Source organism: Brachyhypopomus gauderio, chromosome 9 (genome assembly GCF_052324685.1).
Source record: "Brachyhypopomus gauderio isolate BG-103 chromosome 9, BGAUD_0.2, whole genome shotgun sequence".
Taxonomy (NCBI): domain Eukaryota; kingdom Metazoa; phylum Chordata; class Actinopteri; order Gymnotiformes; family Hypopomidae; genus Brachyhypopomus; species Brachyhypopomus gauderio.
Genome location: NC_135219.1, coordinates 4,138,716 through 4,147,618, shown reverse-complemented (window position 1 = coordinate 4,147,618; position 8,903 = coordinate 4,138,716).

The following is an 8,903-nucleotide window of genomic DNA, read 5'->3' as shown; positions in this document are numbered from 1 at the left end:
TGGTTATTCTGTGACGGGCGGGGGTGAGCAACAAAAAGGAAGCGAGTCTCAGGGAAAAAGGATGGTTTAATAGAAAGTGTGCAAACCTAAAACCCGTGCACTATCTCCAAATTAAGGATATAATGACCAGCGGTCAACTGGTACAAAGACAAGACATATATAGGCAAACAAACGACCCTCAGGTGAGACGGATCACGGGCTCCGCCCACCTGAGGGACGCACATGACGTCACCAAACAACAACAACAACAGCCGCTGTGGACGGAGGCGGCCGGTAGGGGGCCGCCTCACCGTGACACCCTCTGTATGATCTTAGTGAAAACCGCCACTGTCATCATACTGCCCAATCCAGTAGGTGCAATGTTTAGCTTAGATCAGCAAGTTTTAAAATAAATATATATTAAAACACACATATGCTCCTCTGTTCATTGCAGATGCACTTTTGAAATAATAATGTTGCAGTAGGCAAACTGCCCTGATTTGCACTGGTAGTAGTTGTTTTTAATTTTTATTTTTTATTATTAATATTTAAAAGTTGTTCTCTGCACTACGTTATGTAAATGCAGTGTAGCAGTGGTGTTTTTCTTTGAAACCAGTTCGCTTGGGTTTCACATTTCATACGAGGTTACGAAGTACTTAGCGCTAAGAACGTTTTGGGAAACTCACCCCAGTTCAGTTAAATGTGTTCAGTTCAGTGCGGCTTTTAGCCTGGTGCAGCTTATAAAACATTTTTCTTTTTTTTTTTTACTTTGTAGGTGCGGGTAATATTATGAGTGAATTATATTATAATTTTACATATTGTACATAAATAAATAGTAAAAAAGACACTTGTCTAGGGAAAATAATATTATACTACACATTACATCTACAGTGGTTTCTTTGCCCCGGACTTATGTCAGTGATGTAAGTTACTGAAAATATGTACTCAAGTGCAATTAATTATTTCAAAAACAGTCACTCACTGATGGAGGGAATGCTGAAAGCAGCTTTCCTATTTTGTATATTTGGATTGTAAGATATGCCAGAAGTAGCACATCTGTGTTTTTACTTTTACATGTTTTACACATTTTGCACATTGTTAAAAAACTGCAAATTTCATACACAAATCTGATCTCCTGCGTACTTAAGATGTACTTGATATGAAAAGTATAACATTTACATATTTTGATTGCAATTGAATGCTTTTCTTAAATATACATTGTCATAGTCTATGGACCCCCTAAAATAGCTTTGGCCACCCTCTGGCCACCCCAAGGATAAAGTCTAGCTCCGCCACTGTGCCTTTCAGATGCACTTTTGAAATATTTAAATCCTGTTTCTACACATCCTGGGCCACCAGAAGACACATTCTCAACCTTATCACCTTCCAGTGAAGCAGCATTACACCATCATATCCCCTCCACCTCACTACACCAATATTTATTTATTATTAATATTTACACCATCATATCCCTCCACCTCACTACACCAATATTTATTTATTATTAATATTTACACCATCATATCCCTCCACCTCACTACACCAATATTTATTTATTATTAATATTTACACCATCATATCCCTCCACCTCACTACACCAATATTTATTTATTATTAATATTTACACCATCATATCCCTCCACCTCACTACACCAATATTTATTTATTATTAATATTTAAAAGTTGTTCTCTGCACTACTTTATCTAAAATTGTTTTAAAATATTTTTGAGCAATATATTTATTGTTATACTGTAATATTTATAATTCATTTGGTTTTTATTAGTTTCTTTAATACTGATTTTAATGTTGTTTTCGTTCTAAAATATTATATTATATAAATATAAATATTATATATATATAAATATATATTATATTATAAATATAAAATTTATCAAAAACATAAAGCTTTGCAGTGTCTGTGTGAGTGTAAAAACCCGATGATTGATGATGCAGGGGGCGCCAACCAAAATCTCGCCTAGTGCACTACATTGGTCAGGGCCGGCTCTGGCCGCACTGGTGAGGGCTCCGGGTAAACTCTACAGCTTTTTGTGTTTTATTGTCCTATCCGGACGGGATTAGTTTTTCAGGGGGACGTCTGTGAAAAATATTTCACCCTTGTACTCAGTGATAAAACTCTTGCATCCGGACAGCAATTGAAAAAACAGGAGGACCCGTGAGTTTTTGGCTTTCTCGGTCACATGACATCGCCTTGTCACGTGATAGCATGTTTATAATGTCACACTGCCAACTCTGATGATTCCTTTTTAACTTTTAACTTTACTACTGTTCAGTTCAGCATTTAAGATCTCCATTTAAGTTAAGCTATTTTGTTAAACCAATACAAAAAACACATTATAAAAAATCGCTAATGAATGTAAATAGCTAAATAAATCCGTTAAATAAAATAAAATAAATCCATTAAAAAATCCAGTAAATCCATTTTCGCTCGCCGCTGTCTTTACGTGGATCTCCGTGAAAATGCGCGCCCAACGTGTAACTACGGTGCGTGGCAGTGGACATATAGCTGTTTTATTAAACGCGAGGTGATGTCTGCATGTATAAACTCAGACATGTGGATCCGGACGGGACTAAAATTACCAGACGACCACGGAGTACAGCGAAAAACAGTAGGTAATTCCGCCTGTAATTTTCTCTGAGGACGTCTGAGAAAAACACGGACATGCTCGTTCCGGACGGGATTAAAATCACAGAGGACCCCCCGTAAAAGAGAAAATTACCCCAGGACCCCCTGAGAAACTAATCCCGTCCGGATAGGGCTTAAGTGTCTTTGTACATGTCGTATCCGGGATTATTCAATATGACCGCCAAACTCTTCTGAACATCCGATCATCGCTCAAAACGGATTTTAACACAAACTCACACACGGGCGCGAGCAGCTGCCCCTCCGTGGCTTCGCCGCCTCTTTGTTTACCAACACACGCACGCCGGCGAGGCAGGAAGAAATGCAAGAGGGGCAGACGCGCTGGGATACTCTGCAGGACAAGGAAACGTTACTTCAACCCTCCGCTTCCCAGTATTCTGCTCACAAATGTTCAGTCGCTGGAGAATAAAATAGACGAGCTGAATGCGCGGATCAAGTTTCACCGTGACATCGAGAGCTGCTGCGTTTTAGCGTTCACTGAGACGTGGCTATCCGCCGATATACCAACTTACGGCATCACACCTACCGGGTTCTCCATTTACCGTCAGGACAGAACTATGGACTCTGGTAAGAGCTGAGGCGGCAGGGTGTGTGTTATGGTGAACATTCGCTGGGGGACAGATGTTTCAGTTCTAGCCAGTCACTGCTCTCCAGACATTGAACACTTAATGGTCAAAGTTCGACCTTTTTTCTGCCCAGAGACTTCAGCTCAGTCATCCTCACCACAGTCTACATCCCACCTCAGGCTGATAAGTCACGTGCATTGGAAATTCTGTATGAGCTTATCAATGGACATGAGAACACTGACCCCGAGGCTGCTTTTATCGTGATTGGGGATTTTAACAGGGCAAACCTGAAGAAGGTTCTTCCCAAATACTATCAGCACATTAAATTTCCCACCCGTGGAGAACAGACTCTTGACCACTGCTATACAGCACTTAAGGACTGTTACAAACCCCTCACCCGCCCTGCCTTTGGAAAAGCTGATCACAGTTCCATTCTTCTCCTGCCTGCTTACAAACAACAACTCAAACAGGAAAAACCAGTTCTCAGATCCATCTATCAATGGAGTGAGGAGGCCATTTTCACACTCCAAGACTGCTTTGAATCTACAGATTGGAAGATGTTTCAAGAGGCAGCTGGCAGTGACATCAACGAATACACTGACCCCGTCACAAGTTACATCAACAAATGCACTGACGACATCCAAAAATCAATGTCAAAGAACATTCCCCAATCAGAAACCCTGGATCAATGCTGAGGTTCGTGCCAAACTAAGAGCTCGGACCTCTGCCTACTCTGGTGATCCGGCTAGCTACAAGAAGGCCAGATATGACCTTCAGAGGACCATCAGGCTAGCAAAACGGAACTATAGGGACAGAGTTGAATCCAACTTCCTCTGCTCTAATCTCAGACGTATGTGGAGTGGACTGCGCACCATCTCTGATTATAACAGGCATGAAAATCTGTCACCTTTCGGCGAAATTCGCCGTTTTGAAGTTGAAAAGGGTGACCTGCGTGAATCATGTAGATCCGATGAGTTTTTTGTTGGGGGGGGGGGTCGGGAGATTATACTGTAGATAGACCTATTAAGTTCGCGTCAACCCCATGTAGTTAACGATGACATAAAATAAGAAACGAGATTTTTTTCTAGTGTGTCTGTAGTTGTAACTGGTGAATCCAGGGACGTGTGAGGATAACATTCGCGCCAGGGCTGAAAAGGTTGAAGATGAAGTTGTAAACTCTTGTCGTTTGAGTCTACCCAGTGCTTTAGCCCATGTTAGAAAATAAAAACACGTGAACCCTGGTATTTTTACACTCATTTTCGCTGCTGATGTATTTATTGGTTCATTAAGACGTAATGGTTTTGACTGAGCCATCTGGAATGGCGAAAGCGGCCTCTCGCGTTTAAGGATCTGGCTCCATACATTGAATCCATTGACAAGACAGTCAAAAAAATTTTTTAATGGATTTTACTATATTTTACAGAGCCCGTAAGGTGACATCATGTAAAAAAAATAATAACGCGTGGCCACGACTTACTAACACGTGGGAACGAGATACTAATGTCGCCTTTCACACACGGCAACAAAGTTTATTTTTTCACAGCAAAGCAAGCAGATCCCAGGGATGTTCACGAACTGTAATAAAGTAATAAAGTAATTACTTTATTAATAAAGTAATAAAGTAATACTTAATTATCTTGTTCACACGCGTTAATTATCTCGTTCGCACGCGTTAGTAAGTCGTGGCCACGCGTTATTATATTTTTTTACATGATGTCACCTTACGGGCTCCGTAATATTTGGCATCACCTGTCGCTGTATCCCCGTCGCCATATACCTATGACGTCACATGTCAACGCCCCGTATCCCCATGACGTCACATGCCCCACCCCCCGGTCTTCTCACCTTTTTAACCCCTGACCCATTTTCATGCCTGTTATAAAGAAGGTATGAGCCGGGACAGGGGGTCACCCTCCTCACTTGCAGACGAGCTTAATGCACATTATGCTCGTTTTGAGGAAAATAACACCTCCCCTGTTGAAAATCTCCCAACAGATCAGGAGAGCTTCACTCTGACCATTTATCTGTCTGAGGTGGTGGAATCTTTCAGGGCAGTTAACCCACGCAAGGCACCAGGTCCTGACGGGGTACACAATTGTGTACTTAGAGCATGTTCCAACCACCTGGCTGAGGTTTTCACAGACATCTTTAACCTCTCCCTAAGACTGTCAGTGATTCCTACATGCTTTAAGAAAACCATAATTGTTCCAGTTCCCAAGAAACCTACTGCCACTTGCCTGAAGGACTACCGACATCAACACTGACATCAACAGTTATGAAGTGCAAAACTCACATCTGTTCTACGCTTCCAGCCAATATAGACCCTCACCAGTTCGCATACCATTCCAATAGATCCACAGATGACGCCATTGCATTAACAGTACACACTGCTCTCACACAGACAGAAAAAACACATACGTGAGAATGCTGTTCATAGATTACAGCTCGGCATTCAACACAATCATCCCAGCCAAACTCATCCTGAAGCTCAAAGATTTGGGTTTGAACTCTCATCTCTGCAACTGGATAATGGACTTCCTGACGAGCAGACCGCAGGTGGTGAGAGTGGGTGACAGTATTTCGTCCACGCTGACCCTGAGCACAGGGGCCCCCCAGGGGTGCGTTCTCAGCCCCCTCCTGTACTCCCTGTACACTCATGACTGTGTAGCTAAACATGCCTCCAACCTCATCTTCAAATTTGCTGATGACACTACCATCTTAGGCCTCATCACAGATGGAGATGAAACTGCTTATAGAGACGAGGTAAGCGCTCTGTCACAGTGGTGCCACAACAATAATCTCTGTGTAAACACCAGCAAAACGAAGGAGATGATTGTGGACTACAGGAAGCAGCAGAAGGGCGGTCACTCTCCCCTTAGTATCAACGGGGATGAGGTGGAGAAAGTCAGCAGCTTTTTTTTTTTTTTTTTTTTTTGAAATTCTTTATTTTTGTTTTAAGGCAGCAAAAACAGAGAAAATTGCAGATGCAAAACAGGATGTAACGATTCCGGGGGACAGGCGTGACGCAAACGCAAGTTTTAGGACATTTATTAAAGATAACAGAAACAGACTAGATCGACACAACGACAAGGTACATGAGAACATACGCAACAGAAAAATATAAGACACAAAGACCGGACTACTCTTAGCTTAATGCGAAGACCACACACATAAATACGAGTGACAGAACTAGATATAAAGGAGGACTAAAAGTACATAAGGCACAAGGTTATAAACATGGGTACAGCTATAAACCTATAACCACATACAGCTCCGCGGTCAGTTCTCCCATTTCCCTGGATGTGTGTTGTATGCGTGTTAGTGTCCCACCTCCCTTAGAACCAGTGTGTTTTTGCCGTTAACGTATTGCAAATAAATAGCATTGAGCTAACGTTGGTGTCATGGCTCATTCTTGTCCTCCTGACTCGACGACGTTTCTATTTTTATTACATTTAAAAAGCAGCTCTCATATGCCTGTTTGGTGATATTTTATGTTTACTTTTTGACATGCAAATAAAATGCACAATTACTTAATTATATTCTGTATATTTTGAATTTACTTCATAAAGCATAAAATTTATAGTTCAGGCAACTTGGATACTAATGAATAATTACCTGAACTAAACAATTGTAGCTGGAACAACATAAAACATTTTGTTGGACTCACTAGGTGTATTTGGTTAATATATAACATTTTGTTGGCTCAACTTATTTTCTTTAATTAGACTGAATTCTGTAGTTGTCAGCAGAACTTAAAATTTGCAATTTGCAGAGCTTAAATTAGACCAACTAAAAAACTTAGGTGCAACGGGTCACTAAGATTTTTTTAGTTGGTGAGACTTGAAATTTTTTACAGTGTATAAATCTCATTAACAATGTCTATCCAGGCTGAGACTGTGGGAGGCTCGGGAAGCGTCCAGCATCTTGTAATTGCTTTTTTACAAGCAGATGTAAAGATGGCAAATAGATACTTATCTGCAGATCTGGACAGAAAATCGCAATTCCCCATAAATAAGTGAAAAAATTGTAATGGAATTTTATTATTGAGTATAATGGTTAGAATTCTGTGAATCTCTGCCCAAAATGGTTTTATTTTCGGACATTCCCAAAATACATGCCAGTAATCGGCTTCGCGAGAGCCACACAGCCTCCAACACTTAGCACCTACTGGGTCAAAATGTGCTTTCTGCTTTGGTAGAAATATAAGCGAATAAGGCATTTCCAATTAAACTCACGCCATATATGAGAGTTTGTACATTTCCATTGAAACTCACACACATCCAACCACTCTTCTGTAGATGGGTCATTCCAGGATTTTGGTACATTTCCTGTCCCACCACTTAAATTTCAAATGTACATATCCAAAATATCTAAATGACTATTTTTTTTTAAACATTGTACTTGTTATAAGACAAACTGTAAAATTTGGTGGAAAAATAAACGCCTTAGATATTATTCAAAAGACCGAATACCTTTGAACCACCTCAAAAAATGGCCATTTTCTCTTGTCCCACACATTGGGTGACCAACTCCTTTGCCAAATTTAACAATTAAAATAAGCTCTAAATAAATTACTTCCTCTTGTATATTTTTGAAATGCATCTCCTTTACTTATGAAAACAACTTATTTGGTCTACATTGTATTGCATGTCACAGTTTTTACACTATTAAGTTGTGTCCCACAACATGCGCGCAACCCTGTTACCATAAGGAATTTTATCTGGCAGAGAAAGGGTTAAAAATATTTGTGTACTAGCACAAAGGAATTTGCATCACAAGGACATTTCCTGCCCACATGGCAAGAAAAATGGTAAGTGCTCTAACAATTTTCAAGGTTTTTTTCCAAATATGTTTGTCCAAGTTGTGTGTGTCACTCAGTGAATGCAACCCTGTTCCTCATATTGTAAGACTAATATTGAGTAGAGTCAAAATTTACTTTATATACTTATATAACCATATTTGTCCTTGATCTTGTATACATAGCAAAATTTTACAGTGAGCATCTGTTCCTGGGGTAGACCACAACTTAGCCTAAATTTGCAACCCTGTTAGTCGCAACCCTGTTACTGCATACCAATTTACTGCACACCAATCTAATAAAGAAAAAACTTCTTCCATATCTGAGATTGACGAATCAAACTTTTTGATAGTTTATAACCTGTAGATTATAAATATATGATTTAAAATGATCAAATTGAAGATCAAATTTTCAGAAGTTACCACCCCTGAAATGTACCAAAATCCTGGAATGACCCAGATATTGTCATATTACATTCCCTTTCCCATTTTACTTTAATGTTGTCTGTGGAGTGGGTATTTTTCATCAAGAGACCTTTGTAAATCTAGGAAATAGCCCCTTTATCCGAAGTATTTACATATACACTCAAAATTTGTTTTAATATGGGATCCTTAAGGTCTGTTTTAGGTTTAATATTATGTTCAAAATAGTTGCGTACTTGCAGGTATCTGAAAAAGTCTGAGTTTTCGAGCTGGTATTCCTTTTTCAAATCTTCAAATTCCCTAAATTTCCCCTTTTCCGTTAGTGAGTAGAATGTTGTTACTCCTTTGGAAATCCAGATTTTAAAACGGTTATCCAATAAGTTAGGCCTGAATCCAGGGTCAAAAGCACACCATTGGATTATCTGTATTTTATCATTCAACTTATACTCTCCTTTTACTTTATTCAAGATTTTTA